Raw genomic sequence first — 15,681 nt, 5'->3', positions numbered from 1 at the left:
AAAAGTATCACCAATGAAAACTATGAAAACGTTTTGATAAGAATTAAAAAACTTCGTAATATTTTGATTTTTTTTAACCTCCTTATACAGAGTGGTTAACGAAGAATATTTAAAAAAAAAAATAAATAAATCCCAACGGTTTTAAATTTTTCTTAAATCATTCTCAACACCAGTAGTAAATCTAAATAATGTTATGGTAATCAAAGAAATAATCTCATTTCTATATAAAGAGACAAAGGTTTTTAAGCTACTTCAAAAAAAGAGATTATAATCGATCCTTACATATATATGTTTTATGGCGCATAACTTTCTTTCCTATTAATCTGGTTGAAATAAACTTTGTAATCGATGTAACTGGTTATCGCGGTGGTACCATGATATATAAAAAATTGTTTCGACACTAAAAATCGGTCCGAAATTTTTTTTTCTCTACAACCAGTATATTACAATCGGTTCCTTAAGTGGAACCATAAGTAAACCGCTTGATAAGAGGCACATGATAACGGGTTCTTAAGGAACTCTCATAATAAGTAATTCATAATAATAGTTATCAGTAATCTTAAAGTCCACTAGAAAAAAAATACTTCTGTCAAAACTTTACAGTCCAAAAAACAAAATATTAATAAAAAACAAAGAAAAATCAATAAGCAAATAAACAGTCAAACCAAAGAAAAAAGAAGTAAACAAGAATAATATCACTAGATTTGGCGTTATCTTTTATCAAACTGTCATTCAGTGGCTCCTAAGTCAAGCACATGCAGACGATTCAACCTTCGGACGTCTCTGCTGCTATCAACCAGGTTGATTGCTAAATGGTTGACGTGATTTTCAAGTCGTTGTGAGCATTTAACACTGTGCTGTCTTACAACCTCACACGAACCGTCGGAAGCTCCAGATATTCGTGAATTTCATCATTCCATGTGTACCATGGTGCCTCTGAAATTGCTCTCGCTACGTTGTTATGATATCTTTATTATTACTTGCTGTTCCCCACAACTCCACGCCATAAACCCAGATTGGTCATAGGATAAATTTGTAAATCAGTACTTTATTGGACAACTGATGGATGAACGTAGAAAATATAAGAATGCTAGTGATGAAGAAAAGGAACTATCGGCAATTAAGAAATGCTATAAACAGGAAGTGCAAACTGGCGAAAGAAGAGTGGATTAAAGAAAAGTGTTCAGAAGTGGAAAGAGAAATGAACATTGGTAAAATAGACGGAGCATACAGGAAAATTTTGGGGTACATAAATTAAAATCCAATTATGTGTTAAACAAAGATGGTACACCAATATATAATACGAAAGGTAAAGTCGATAGATGGGTGGAATATATTGAAGAGTTATACGGAGGAAATGAATTAGAAAATGGTGTTATAGAGGAAGAAGAGGAAGTTGAGGAGGATGAAATGGGAGAAACAATACTGAGATCTGAATTTAAGAGAGCATTAAAAGATTTAAATGGCAGAAAGGCTCCTGGAATAGACGGAATACCTGTAGAATTACTGCGCAGTGCAGGTGAGGAAGCGATTGATAGATTATACAAACTGGTGTGTAATATTTATGAAAATGGGGAATTTCCATCAGACTTCAAAAAAAGTGTTATAGTTATGATACCAAAGAAAGCAGGGACAGATAAATGTGAAGAATACAGAACAATTAGTTTAACTAGTCATGCAACAAAAATCTTAACTAGAATTTTATACAGAAGAATTGAGAGGAGAGTGGAAGAAGTGTTAGGAGAAGACCAATTTGGTTTCAGGAAAAGTATAGGGACAAGGGAAGCAATTTTAGGCCTCAGATTAATAGTAGAAGGAAGATTAAAGAAAAACAAACCAACATACTTGGCGTTTATAGACCTAGAAAAGGCTTTCGATAACGTAGACTGGAATAAAATGTTCAGCATTTTAAAAAAATTAGGGTTCAAATACAGAGATAGAAGAATAATTGCTAACATGTACAGGAACCAAACAGCAACAATAACAATTGAAGAACATAAGAAAGAAGCCCTAATAAGAAAGGGAGTCCGACAAGGATGTTCCCTATCGCCGTTACTTTTTAATCTTTACATGGAACTAGCAGTTAATGATGTTAAAGAACAATTTAGATTCGGAGTAACTGTACAAGGTGAAAAGATAAAGATGCTACGATTTGCTGATGATATAGTAATTCTAGCCGAGAGTAAAAAGGATTTAGAAGAAACAATGAACGGCATAGATGAAGTCCTACGCAAAAACTATCGCATGAAAATAAACAAGAACAAAACAAAAGTAATGAAATGTAGGAGAAATTACAAAGATGGACCACTGAATGTGAAAATAGGAGGAGAAAAGATTATGGAGGTAGAAGAATTTTGTTATTTGGGAAGTAAAATTACTAAAGATGGACGAAGCAGGAGCGATATAAAATGCCGAAAAGCACAAGCTAAACGAGCCTTCAGTAAAAAATATAATTTGTTTACATCAAAAATGAATTTAAATGTCAGGAAAATATTTTTGAAAGTGTATGTTTGGAGTGTCGCTTTATATGGAAGTGAAACTTGGACGATCGGAGTATCTGAGAAGAAAAGATTAGAAGCTTTTGAAATGTGGTGCTATAGGAGAATGTTAAAAATCAGATGGGTGGATAAAGTGACAAATGAAGAGGTATTGCGGCAAATAGATGAAGAAAGTAGCATTTGGAAAAATATAGTTAAAAGAAGAGACAGACTTATAGGCCACATACTAAGGCATACTGAAATAGTCGCTTTAATATTGGAAGGACAGGTAGAAGGGAAAAATTGTGTAGGCAGGCCACGTTTGGAGTATGTAAAACAAATTGTTGGGGATGTAGGATGTAGAGGGTATACTGAAATGAAACGACTAGCACTAGATAGGGAATGTTGGAGAGCTGCATCAAACCAGTCAAATGACTGAAGACAAAAAAAAAAAAAATTGGACAACATGAGGTGTAAGTTTCTCCGTAGCAGCCAATGCAGTTCCCTATACTTCGCGTTTAGTTGTTTTCTTTTCATCCTGACATCACACTTCCAGGTCAAACGCCAATCTAGGTACCGCACGGTCACTGTTTCTGGGATGAAGTCACTATCACTGTACACACTGGGACAGTCACCCTTCGCGTGGTAAATGTGACATGCTTTGATTTACTCTGATTAACTTTAATCTTCCATTTTTTCTGTCATGCGCAGACAAGGTCTAATGACATTTGTAGCTCCCGTAAGCGTAGGCCAGGGTCTTCGTTAACGACAAGGATAGCAGTACCATCGGCAAATGTGGCGACGATGCAATCTTTCAAGTCTGGAAGGTCTGAAAATTGACAAAAAACTTTTTCGCCGTCCGGCGGGTAGGTGGGAATCCTGATATTCTATATGTATGCGTCAAGTTATGCTCTTCTGTAGGGCAGAAAATGTGAGTTTCTACTAAAGATATATAGCACCGTTAATAAAATCATAAAAAAACCGAGATATCTCGTCTTAAACCTTTCAAACCCGATGTACATTATTCATAATACACAGCATCGATAGGGACAGTGGAAATCATATAATTCTATATATGTGCGTCACATTACATAAATTTAATGTCAGTTCTATTTTTTGTTTTAAATAATTATTCGTTTATTTTACGCAAAAACTAATGAACCAATCAGTAAAAAATTTTAACTGTAGCTTTCTTACGATCCCCGAAATGTTTACCACACTTCAAACCTCACCGATATCACTATTATATAAATAATAAATAAATAAAAAAACGTATAAATAAATCTAAAAAAATTACAATGAAACTGTAAACCGTACGGTAACAGTCTCGCAGATATCATTACTTCCGCTCAAAAAAAGAAAAATTTCTGTAATATAAATAAAACTGTATTTAACTAAACGATACTGACATCAAAAATGGTAAGAAATGTAATCATTTCTATTATCAAAATCTGTTATTAATTTATAATTTTCTGTAAAAAAAGATACATCTTAAATATATGTAATATACAATAATAGATAAACAATGTTTAAGCGTTTCATATAATAAACAAAAATAAAAAATAAAAATTTGTTACAAAAAACTCTTGCCAGCCCGATTTCATTTATTAAATAAGGAATAAACAAACAAATTGTATTATTTCTGTAAATGTGATACGTATTACATATATGTGAAATCGGGCCGGTAAGAATTTTGTAACAATTTTTTATTTATTTTTCTGCTTATTAAAGCACAACCATCGTGTGTGGAACGCTTAAACATCGTTTATTATCTACAACTGTATATATATATATATATATATAAGATTATATAATATTTATATAAACATTTAAGGAAACCCTAATTTAAATGAATGGTATTTTTGAAATCATATTTCAAAACGTAAACAAAATTCATTTTCACTCCCCGATCTCATCTTGCGACCGAACGTAATACCATAATGCCTTTTTCTTCGAAAAGTGTATTAAAAAAGATATAAATAAATAATAAGAAAAAATATTTACGATAATAATTTAATAGTATTTTTAAATCTCATTTTATTTTTAAAAAAAATTAAGAAACGAAGTTTCATTGTTTAAAAATAGTTTTAGAAAAATAAGTTACGAAATTTTTTATACGTAAGTTGGCAGTATTAATAATTACAAAATGCATATTACATTTTAATAGTTTTATATGCTTTCAAAATTTAATAAAATTACAGTGATTTGAGTATCAATTTCTAAAAATTATAAGAAACGGAATAATCTATTAACGAAACGTAGACATTATTTCGTATTACCCAACTAATTCTACGGTTGTGTTATTTAAATTTATCACGTCTTACTAAACATCACGATCAGTGGTAAATCCTTCGAAAAATCACTTAATTGTATGTTACATGATAAGAGATGAAAAAAAAAAATGGATGAATGATGTTATTAAAGCCTAACAAACATACTGAATTAAGGGGATCCAAGATAAAAATAATATAAGGGTTTCATTTATTTGTCCGTCGTATGTGATTTACCGAATTTGCTCGAATTCAAGCCAACCCCGATTCTAAGCCGGACATAAATTCTTAAAAAGTTTGATAGATAAAAATAAGAATAATAGTAAGCTTAATTGACAAAAATCGTTTACAAAAAAAAAAAAAAAAAAAAGAAAAAGTACATATATATGTATATTATAATAAAAATAATAATAATAATTACTTTAAAGGATAGAATAAAAACGATCTGATTTGGACACCACATAACTTCCTTGTACGCCTATTAAATTACATTTACAAATTTTTTGCTGTACTTCATTTAAACTTATTTCATTTGAAAGTGAGATACGATCCTCCAATTCTTTAATATAGTGGACAGTTACCCAATTGCTTTGTGGTGGACACCACACTGCATTACATTTTCTTGTGGTTCCGTATCAGCATTTCATATTAGTTTATCAATCGCGTCGCTCAAGTAGATAAGTGGAGTAAGTGGGAAAGTGTCGATCCGTAACCATGTACATATCGATTCGAATTCGATTTCATATATATATATATATATATATATATTTTTTTTTGGTTATGGTCTCTTTGGACCGCGTTGAACTTTTTGGACAACAGATGTCTTCCGTCTGTTTTCCCAGTACAATTTCATTTTGTCTCGTTTAACTTGTTTTTGTTCATCAGTCCACTGCCTCCCAGTTCTAGTCTTATCTATAAGTTTCCGGAAAATGTGTTTATTAATTTTATCTCTAAACTCAGTTCTGATACACTCATCGCCTTCGTTCAGTTGTAGTTCGCTGAGGTCCTTCTTAACTTCGACTACCCAATCCGTAGTCGCTTTCATATTTGTTAAAAAACTAAAGACGCGCTTCGTTAACCTATCATCCGACATCCTGAGTATATGACCGTAGAACTTGGCCCTTCGTTTTCTCATCGTCGACGTCAGCGGTTCGTTGTTCCCTTTATAAAGTTCTTCGTACTTCTTAGTCTGTAAGATCCGTCTTCTAGTTTTCTTGGTCCCAGTATTTTCCTTAAGATTCTTCTTTCACGTATTTCCATTTCCTTTAGTTCATTCTTTTTCCTGAGTATCAAACATTCTGATGATAGACTGCCTCTGGTTTGAGCACGGTAGTGTAGTGTCTTATTTTTGATCCGTATGATATACTTTTTTTGTTGTAGATATTCTTTGTTATCCCGTATGCTCTTTCTAATTTCCTGGTCCTTTCCGTGTTAGCTGCCTCATCGAGTCCATTAGCTTGATTAATTTCTCCAAGATATTTGAAACGATAAACTCTCCTGATATTCCCTCCTTTTGTTTTTATTTCTTTCTCCTTGTGATGTCGGTATTCCATGTATTCCGTCTTCTCGTAAGATATCTGTAGTCCTGTCCTTATGGCTATTTCCTCTAGTACCTCTATCGATTCTCTAGCCTCTTCAACATTTTTTGTAATTATTGCTATATCATCTGCAAAGGCCAAACAATCCACTTTTATTTGGTTTTTACCAGCTCCCAGTCGTATTTCTTTTAATCCGTTTTCCTCTTTCTTCCGGCATTCCCTTATTATTTTCTCGAGGATTAGATTAAACAATATTGGCGACAGCCCATCTACCTGCCTCAATCCCATTTTAACTTCAAAGGGCTCATATACATATATAGTTTTTTAATTAAATATACTGATTTATTAATAATTATTAACCTCCAACTGTAAAAATTTTTGAATAATTATGAAAAGTACATAAAATTTTATTCACTAATAACTTCTGTTTGCTTTTATATATTTTTTTATTGTTATTATTGAATTATTATTTATTTACTTAAAACAGGACGAGCTTATCTTGAAAATCTGTAGGAAGTTTCTGGAAAATTAAAGTTCTCGTTTAACAGAAAATCCCTCACCATAAATTTTCTTCACCAACCTTCATTGTATTAACAATCCCGATAGTATTTTGAAAAATTATCTGATTAAGAAAATAAGTTAAAACTACCAATATCCAATGAAAAAAAATTATTAAAATCATTAATATTTTTTAAATATTAATATTAAATTGTAATAATGTAAATATTTAAGGAATTAAAAAACAAAAAAGTAAGCGAATTTAAAAAAATCTATAATGAACCTTTTTTCAAATTACAAAAAAGATCGAATCTAAACTGCACCCGATTATTTTGGGTATTAAAAAGATGAAAAAATTGCGGCTTACATTCTAGTAAATACAGCAATTTAAAATCCATTATACAACAAACAGTTGTCATTTTATTAAGAATAAAAAAAATTAATAATGCATCAAATAAAAAATTGGTAAAGCCTTTTATTAAAATTTACAAATCATAAAGAAAAACATAACTTTTATCAAACTAACGGCAATTTAAGATAAATAAATAAATGATAAATTTAGTAAACATGGGAATTGATTTTATAAATATATATACACACACACACACACACACACACACACACACACACACACACAAATAGATAATTATATAACCTTAAAAGAAAGAGAGAAAAAGAATATGAGGAAAAAAATTATAATCTACCGTTACTAAGTTATGAAGGAATTTAAAATAGCAAATGCCAAGGTGTATGTAATTTTTGTATTTTTTTTATAGTATATCATTTGGAATAATTCGGCAATTGTTGTGGTTATAGCTGTACTCATATACAGAAGGTAACTGCGCTGTTATCTATATATCTGAAATCCCTTCATCATCATCCTTCGTCCTTCGTCCTGTCCGTGTAGTATAAAATTACAGCAACTAATTTCAAAAGAGTAGATTGGCCGGTTGGACTGTAGAAGAATGCATGTATTTAGTTATTACATATTACAGTATATACCTACATATTATACATTACGCTTAAGAGAGTACATTTATATACATTATACATATTTCTTTTATATATATATATATATATACATATACACTAGTGGGTGATGGGAAAGAACATTATTATTGTGTTACAAGAAAGTGAGAGAGCTTGTGAGAAGGGTGGGACGTTTTTGAAAAGCTATATTTTATCCCTATCTACTACTACTTATATACCGAACGGTATTGTAAAAAGCTTTAAAAATGCGCATAAAGTTCAAGGGAAAAATTCAACCTCTATTTCTACATCTATCTCACTTCTTTACATTTTTGTCCTTATTTATCGTTGTCTCAATAAATTCTTCTTTTTATTTGTACCGTATCATCTTTAAACTTTGACTTATTTTTATTTTTTTTATTTTGGATATTACATGATGTTTTTACCAATAAAATTTCAATAATTTTATGAATTTTTAATTTAAATTATTAATCGACTACCATCCTCTGAGGGGGCTTTGTTCGTGCTATATACGTATATAACTTCAATAATTAAAAAAAAATTGGAACGGACATCAAAATGGGCTAAAGGTAAGATTTAATTTCCCCCAAATACTTAATTCCTTAAACATTTTTAGATATATTTCATAAGAAAACTACCTATTGTAATGAGTACCATGATTCGATTTCCGGAAAATTTTGACAAATCTTCGCGTTTCACATACCCCAGACCCCAAAACCACCGTCAACTCAAAAGTATATATATATATATATATATATATATATATATATATATATATATATATATATATATATATATACTAGCTTTTGAATACTAGCTTCGCTCGCGGTGAACCTTTAAAAGGAATACGCAAGCAACTATGTCATGTCGATCAGTGGCTTTTTGCCCGGGCATTAGCTCTTTAGTTACATCCTGCCACGAAGGATTACAGGTAAAAGTTACAAAGAGGTCAGGCCTGCCGTAAGTTCATGCATAAGCGAAAGGGTCTTGAGTGTATTCATGCAGATAACGGGGACTGTTCACAAAAGTAGAAGGTAGAATAACCATCTTGCCTATGTCGTTAGGTCTAATATTACCATCTGCGCTAATCGCATCTTGTAGATGAATGTAATTTTCAGCTCGTAATTTCGTCTGATTTATAGAAATGTAACGAAGGAATTCGCTCTCTACTTTAATATATAACAACAATATCTACCAAGAATTGATGAAAGAGTTGTCTTGACCGCGAAAGGAGATTGAAGTCGTGCTCTTGAAGCATCATGTGATACGCTTAAAAATCCATGCAGGAAACTTTATTATTGGGAACTGGCTGTCTTGTTGGATTAATGACTGGAATATTGAAATGATATCCTTGCTCACCTTTACTGAAAATTAACGGGTTCTGTAAAGCATCATAAAATTTATGAGTATCGGCTACGCGTTTCAGCGTATTATCATGTGCCCGTAACACTATGTTTCGTGGAGAGCATGGGTCACCAGTAACCAAAACAGCAACTTCATTGATCATCGGCGCATTATAACACCTCTCATGTTCGCCACGTGAGTCCGATCAGCATGAATGACCACTAAGTAATTATCTGGAGGCCAGTTTTCTGTTGCAGGTATTTACCAACAAATTGTGGCTGTGTAACATTCGTTGAATTTTCAATACTGTATCTCTTTTGACTCCTTCAATATACTGACAACGACGGTTTACTTCATTTTCTTCATCACCCATAAAATACACCTGCAAAAATTTATGCTTTTGATTATCTGCTGGAAAAAGTGATCCAATTTGATGATATATCTGCCCTTGTACAGTAAAAGTTGGTGAAAATCCGGGCATTCTTATCACTTTATCTACTCCAAAGGATGTCATTTGGAAGCAAGAGTTATACTTTCTGATTCTACTTAAAAATTGCTTCGATTCATCTGTTTCACTTAAATATAGACTTTTCAAAGGATCCTCTGGTTCACCAAGTAAAGGAAGCGAAACTTTACCACTGGAACAGCACATTCCAGCAGTTTCATCTTTCCATTTCAAAGAATCGCAATGCTGACATTTTCTATTCATTGAGCCAATACCAATTAAAGAATGCTTATTCAAGTGAAGGATCATATTGAAATCCAGAATTATTAAATACAGACCAATTGTTACGCATGAAATTTCGACGGCACCCGATTTGGATTTCTGCATGAACTATTCTTCTCGCCTGCGATTGTTCTGGAGTTTTTCTCGCTCTTATAGCTGCCTGCTGTTCAGCTTGTTTTTCTAAACGAATTTGTGTTCGAATTGGCATTTCAGCTGCTCTTAAGGTAGCTTGGCGTTCAGCTTGCTCATCTAACCTTTCTTGTCTTTGAGAAGATGTTTCACCAGCCCTCAAAGCACATTGTCGCCTCGCTTGTTGTTGTCGTCTTAGTTCTATGAGAGTGGAAGATTCTTGAGTTCGAGCAACTTTTGCCACCGTGATGAATCCCTAGACAGGTTAGATTTGCGCTTCCGAGGCATTTTAGAAAAAAAACAGAGTAAAAATTGAAAATAGCGTTTTTTTTTAGGGGAGCTATAGATCCCCTCAGCAATCCTTTCCTTTGCTAAGTACACTACAAAACTCTCCACTTTTGCCCGTTCGGCTTGGCTCGTCCAGTTTCCACGGAGTTCCAACGCCGACCAGATAAAATCAAGCCGACAAATGGTGTCCGTGTGCATTAACTCGTATTTCGAGCACTATAACGTAAAAAACTAGAAAAAACTATAATAACGTGATGTCTTCCAATTGTCCACACTAAGGACACATCCCAGAATCTAACAAGCTGAATTTCTACAGTCTGTCTCTTTCCATGGCCGGAAAAAAATTTCCTCACATATTTATTAGAGTGCACCCAAGGGGCGTCCCACTAATAGCATTTGGAGAGAGATCATGCGTATAACGTTCACCATCTCTCTCACCACATCTGACTTGCAACAAGGCATTGCCATGTTGTTTAGTTTCTCGAACTTTATCCGAAGTCAACTCACCGGACTTCTTACCAACATACCGCTGCTGCTTCTCCGACGCAATCAAATCTATCGGTTTCACGCGTGCAATCACCATGATTGCCTCCCGTGAAATAGTACGGTAACTAACCACCCGTTATCGTTAGCAGTATTAGGCTTAAGCCGTGAATAATATGTCCCGATAACTTTTATATTTTAGCCTATCCGCCCAAACAGGCATTTCGTGCGCCACTCTGTACTTTATGGTTGTTGGCAGAATTTCGATGATATATATAATCTGCAAGGTTACAATTTTACACATCAAACTGTTAATTACTTGGTTAACTTTCGAGACCCAATTACCGTGGTGTATATAAAAACAGAGGAGTTTATGAACAGCAAAAGACGGATTAGCAAGGAATGTGACAACATATTGAAATCTACTCTATAATACTACTTATGAAAATTCATGTGGTAATTCATGTGCAAATGTAACAACTACCCGTTCGATAAAATTTTGCAGGAAAGCGTCTTATTTTGACAAAAATACAGAAAATAAAAAATATAAGCAAGACTAGTTTTTACTATATAATAGAAATTTAGGAAACGTATCCGCTTTCGTAATAGAATCTTGTATTTCAATTAATTACATGTAATTTAAAAATAAAAGTTACTTTTGACCCATCAAATATTTCTAGAATATTTGTGATCGGATGATTATTTCTTTATTTTTATATTTTTATTTATTTATTTTTTTAAAATAATAATGTACAGAATATCGAAAAATTACATAGATAAAAAATTTAGATAAATTTTAATAAAATAAAAAAAGTAAAATAATAGTAATAAAAATATTAGATTATAGATGCTCAATTTTATCAACTGATCTATGAACGTGGCCTGGCAAATAATAATGATAATAATAATAGATACAAAATAACCATTATAATTTCATAGCGTGATTTTATTAAAGATAAGGTCATATTGCTGACTCAACACCATCAGCCTTGTGATGTAATAATAATAATAATAATAATAATAATAATAATAATAATAATAATAATAATAATAATAATAATAATAATAATAATAATAATAATAAGCTGGGGTATATTGCTGCACCAAATATATGAATTTAATATTTCAACTCCCCCCTTCCATTGTAAAACTATTATTCCAGAGCAAGCTGAGTTGTATTCATGTCCACGGCCTTTGTTTCGAAATAACACCTGATCAGGTACTATTAATACAAACACACAAGCTGTGTAAAATAAAGCGGTTCTGATTGTAACTGCACGTGGTTCTCTCTCTCTCTCTCTCTCTCTCTCTCTCTCTATATATATATATATATATATATATATATATATACATATCTCATAAGTATAAAATACGTTGACACTGAGTAATATACCAATAGATGTAACGTAGGGCTTAGCAACAGGTTAGCATTTAATAACGAAATATGTATATATCATAGGTATATAATTTAAGCATAACCAAAAAATAAATTATATTCATATAAACGTAATTAAAAATAATTATTTTTCATTATTATTACAAAAAATATACAGTGTAACGGATCTATCCGAACGTCAATTTTTCGGATGTCCTAATATCCAGACTGCTTATATCTGCATAAGGGAATTTTTAAAAAAATTAATACACTACAAAAATCTAAAATACTATTTAAATAACATTTTTGTTTCAAAAGGAAGTGTATTTTTTTTTCTTTTACTGGATTTTATAATTGATGGTAACCATTATTTATACTAATTATGATGTAATGACATGCATTCACAAGAAATAGCTCATTAATATATTGTTTTAGCTACGGACTGATTAGAATGACAAAAAGAATGCGATTCTGTATAATTCCTTCTTTTAAACGATTACGTGATCTTGCATCTTATAAACGAAGATCAACGTTAAACAAATAGTGATTAAATATAATTTTTTCAAAAAGAAAAATAATGTTTTTAAAAGAATGTTTATATTGGATTATCATTAATCTTAATCTATTAAACGTACTGTAATTTTTTCGACTTACATTAATTTTTAAGAAATTATCGGATTTAATAACACAGAATGTTTGTTTGACTTTCTCTTCCAATAGGATTTTGTAAGGTTTTTTTTTATAACTTTTTTTTAATAAGTTTTTAAAATAATATTTTTAATTCCTTGTACGAAGTAAAGGAAGTATATTGATGGCGAAAAATTACAGTTTTGAGATTTCAACGGAAATATCCATTTTGACCGTTCTTGAATCCATTTTGATTAGTTTCGGCGTGACGTATGTACGTACGTAAGAGTGTATGTTACATAACTCAAAAACGATTAGCCGGAGAATGTTGAAATTTTGGATTTAGGACTGTTGTAACATCTAGTTGTGCACCTCTCCTTGTGATTGCAATCGTCTGAACTAAAAATCTCAAGAAAAGCCCAAAATAAAAAAATAAAAATTAGATTTTGGACGTTTTCTTAACTGCAGTAATAAGCCCTTATTGAGAGCTTTTCAACGATGTATCAAAGTAGTACTTATTTTCATTGGTTTCAGAATTATAACCAAATAGAATTTTAATTAATAAAATATTTGGATCTTACGAGGGTAAGGCACATCGGTTAGAATGCGATTTCATTTCCTTTACTTTAATTTAAATATATTGATTTATAATTATTAATCTCTGATTGTAAAACGTTTTATAATAAATAATAATTTAATAATAACAAAAAAAATTAATATGAAAAAAAATCAGACGTTTTTAATGAAATAAAATTTGATGTACTTTAGAAATGTGTATGTGTAATTAAATAGGCGTACAAGGAAGTCATATAGTGTCCACATCAAATTTGGTGAAATTCTGATTATTTAATATTGAAATTTAGAATTAAGAATCGTATTAGAATTTTATGCACTTTTCATTTAAAAAAAAAAAAATGTGTATATGTAATATATTTAATAGGCATACAAGGAAGTGATGTGGTGTACATATCAGATTTTTATAAAACAGTAGGGTTGTAAATTATAATTTCTTTCAGAAAAGTCCCAAAATTTCGAATATATTCATTAGCAAATTTCTACTTATTAGATTTTAAAAAAAATTATTATATAATTTTTTATTACACTTTACGTATGTTCTGAATATTTTCTTTTGACTGATGAATTAATTCACCATAGAAGCTTGTACGGGAAAATATTAAAATGAAAATTTGTATTTTATAAAAAAAAGGCATCTCTCTGACCGGAATTCAAACCCGCGATCTCAAGAAGAAGAAGAAGATCTCCGCCACGGAGATCTGCAACATAGTATTTTTCCTGAAATACATTTATTTTTTTATATTCTCATCTTTTTATTAAAATGGTATTCCCATTAAACATTAGAATTTTATACCCAATACATATATAAAACTTTTTTTAATTTTCCAATTATTCGAATTTTTGATTATTCGGACTTCGCCTTGAAAAGACGTCCCGCTAAATTTAATTAATAATTATAATTTTTCGCGATTATAAGATGTTTTTTATTTCATAAAAAAATTCTAGATTCCAAATAACCGTAAAATCCGATAAAGTAGTTTGAAAAGTAATAAAAAAGTGCTATTTTAAAAATAATTTTAACTATCGAACGCGGGACCAGGAGTGATATTTTTACACGCAAAAAATTTCATCTGATCCTATGATGCAATACCTAACGGTGACAAAAAAAATAAAACTATTTGATTACGCAATCACAACTTTTGAAATAATGTACGCTAATAGTAAAATGGACCCATTTCTCAGAGAAATTAGAATTTAAGTAACTGGAAAGGGAACAAGAGAAGTGGGAAGTATCGCGTCATCATCGAGCTAGAAATATACGTTATATCTCAGCGCTAGATGAATATCTTCAAGCAGCTGCAGCAATTCTTCTTGAAGAAAGTGCAAGTAGATCTCACAGAATTTAAGCCCTCCGATTAATATGATCGATCCAAAAAACTGATTGTGAAGAAGGCTGGAAATCGGTGCTGAAAATTGCCTTCCTCCATTTTGTGAGAATTTACGTTGACGCAATCTCCAGTGAAATTTATCTCGTCAGTAACCAAAATATACTTGTAGAGCCATCGATTTATATTTCACCTGTTGCAAAACTATAAGCGAAACGGACCGTCTTCTGGATGTAGATGTTAAACTAACTGTTTATAATAAGGATAAACCTTGTTTTAAGTGTCCACTAAATCATCGAATGTGAAACTCCGATCCGCTTAGAAAGACGCCTCGACTGCAATCGATAACAATTTCATCAATAATAGCAACGTGTTGGACAGATCGTTGGTAGCTGGTACGAAAACTAGGTAGTAAACCTGTTTTCGGAAGATTGTGAAAAGTCGCGCTAATTGTTTTGGGATCTGGAATCCACTTCCCAAATCAGCTGATTTGGAGGTCGAGAGTTTCAACGTTCAAATCCTAGTAAAGGCAGTTAATTTTATACGAATTTGAATACTAGATCATGGATACCGGTGTTCTTTGGTGGTTGGATTTCAATTAACCACACAATTCAGAAATGGTCAACCTGAGACTGTACAAGACTACAGTTCACTTACATCATCCTCTGAAGTAATACCTGACGTGATTCCCGTACGCTAAACAGGAATAAACTACAATTGAGGGGTTAGTGTACCACGAAAGTTCTAGCAATTCACCCCTCCTTTCTACGCGTCAACTGAGCCATTTAAACTTTAAAGGAATATCTCTTACAAATTTGATTGATTTCATCGTATAATGAAATAAAAAACTTATACTTAGTGTTCGGAAAGTCGCTGTTCAGTATGTTTTAGAATTAGGTAGTGCATTCTGTTCTTTCGGCTGAAGGTTGGTTGCTCTAAGGTTTCGTTGGGAGTTGAACTGTAATAATAAAAGACATCAGTTATTGTGTTGTGATTGAATGTGAATCATTTCGTTTTGCGAAATCAATGCTTGG

General features: G+C 31.7%; 1 long non-coding RNA gene across 1 annotated transcript in view; it reads right to left on the bottom strand.

Annotated features, from left to right (window-relative positions):
* LOC142333466 (uncharacterized) overlaps positions 1–15,681 on the bottom strand; it is a 169,210-nt gene that overhangs the window by 78,742 nt on the left and 74,787 nt on the right. The window lies entirely within an intron of this gene.

Source organism: Lycorma delicatula, chromosome 12 (assembly GCF_047948215.1).
Source record: "Lycorma delicatula isolate Av1 chromosome 12, ASM4794821v1, whole genome shotgun sequence".
NCBI classification, from domain to species: domain Eukaryota; kingdom Metazoa; phylum Arthropoda; class Insecta; order Hemiptera; family Fulgoridae; genus Lycorma; species Lycorma delicatula.
Note: the sequence above shows the minus strand (reverse complement) of the source record. Positions and strands in the feature narration are given on the sequence as shown.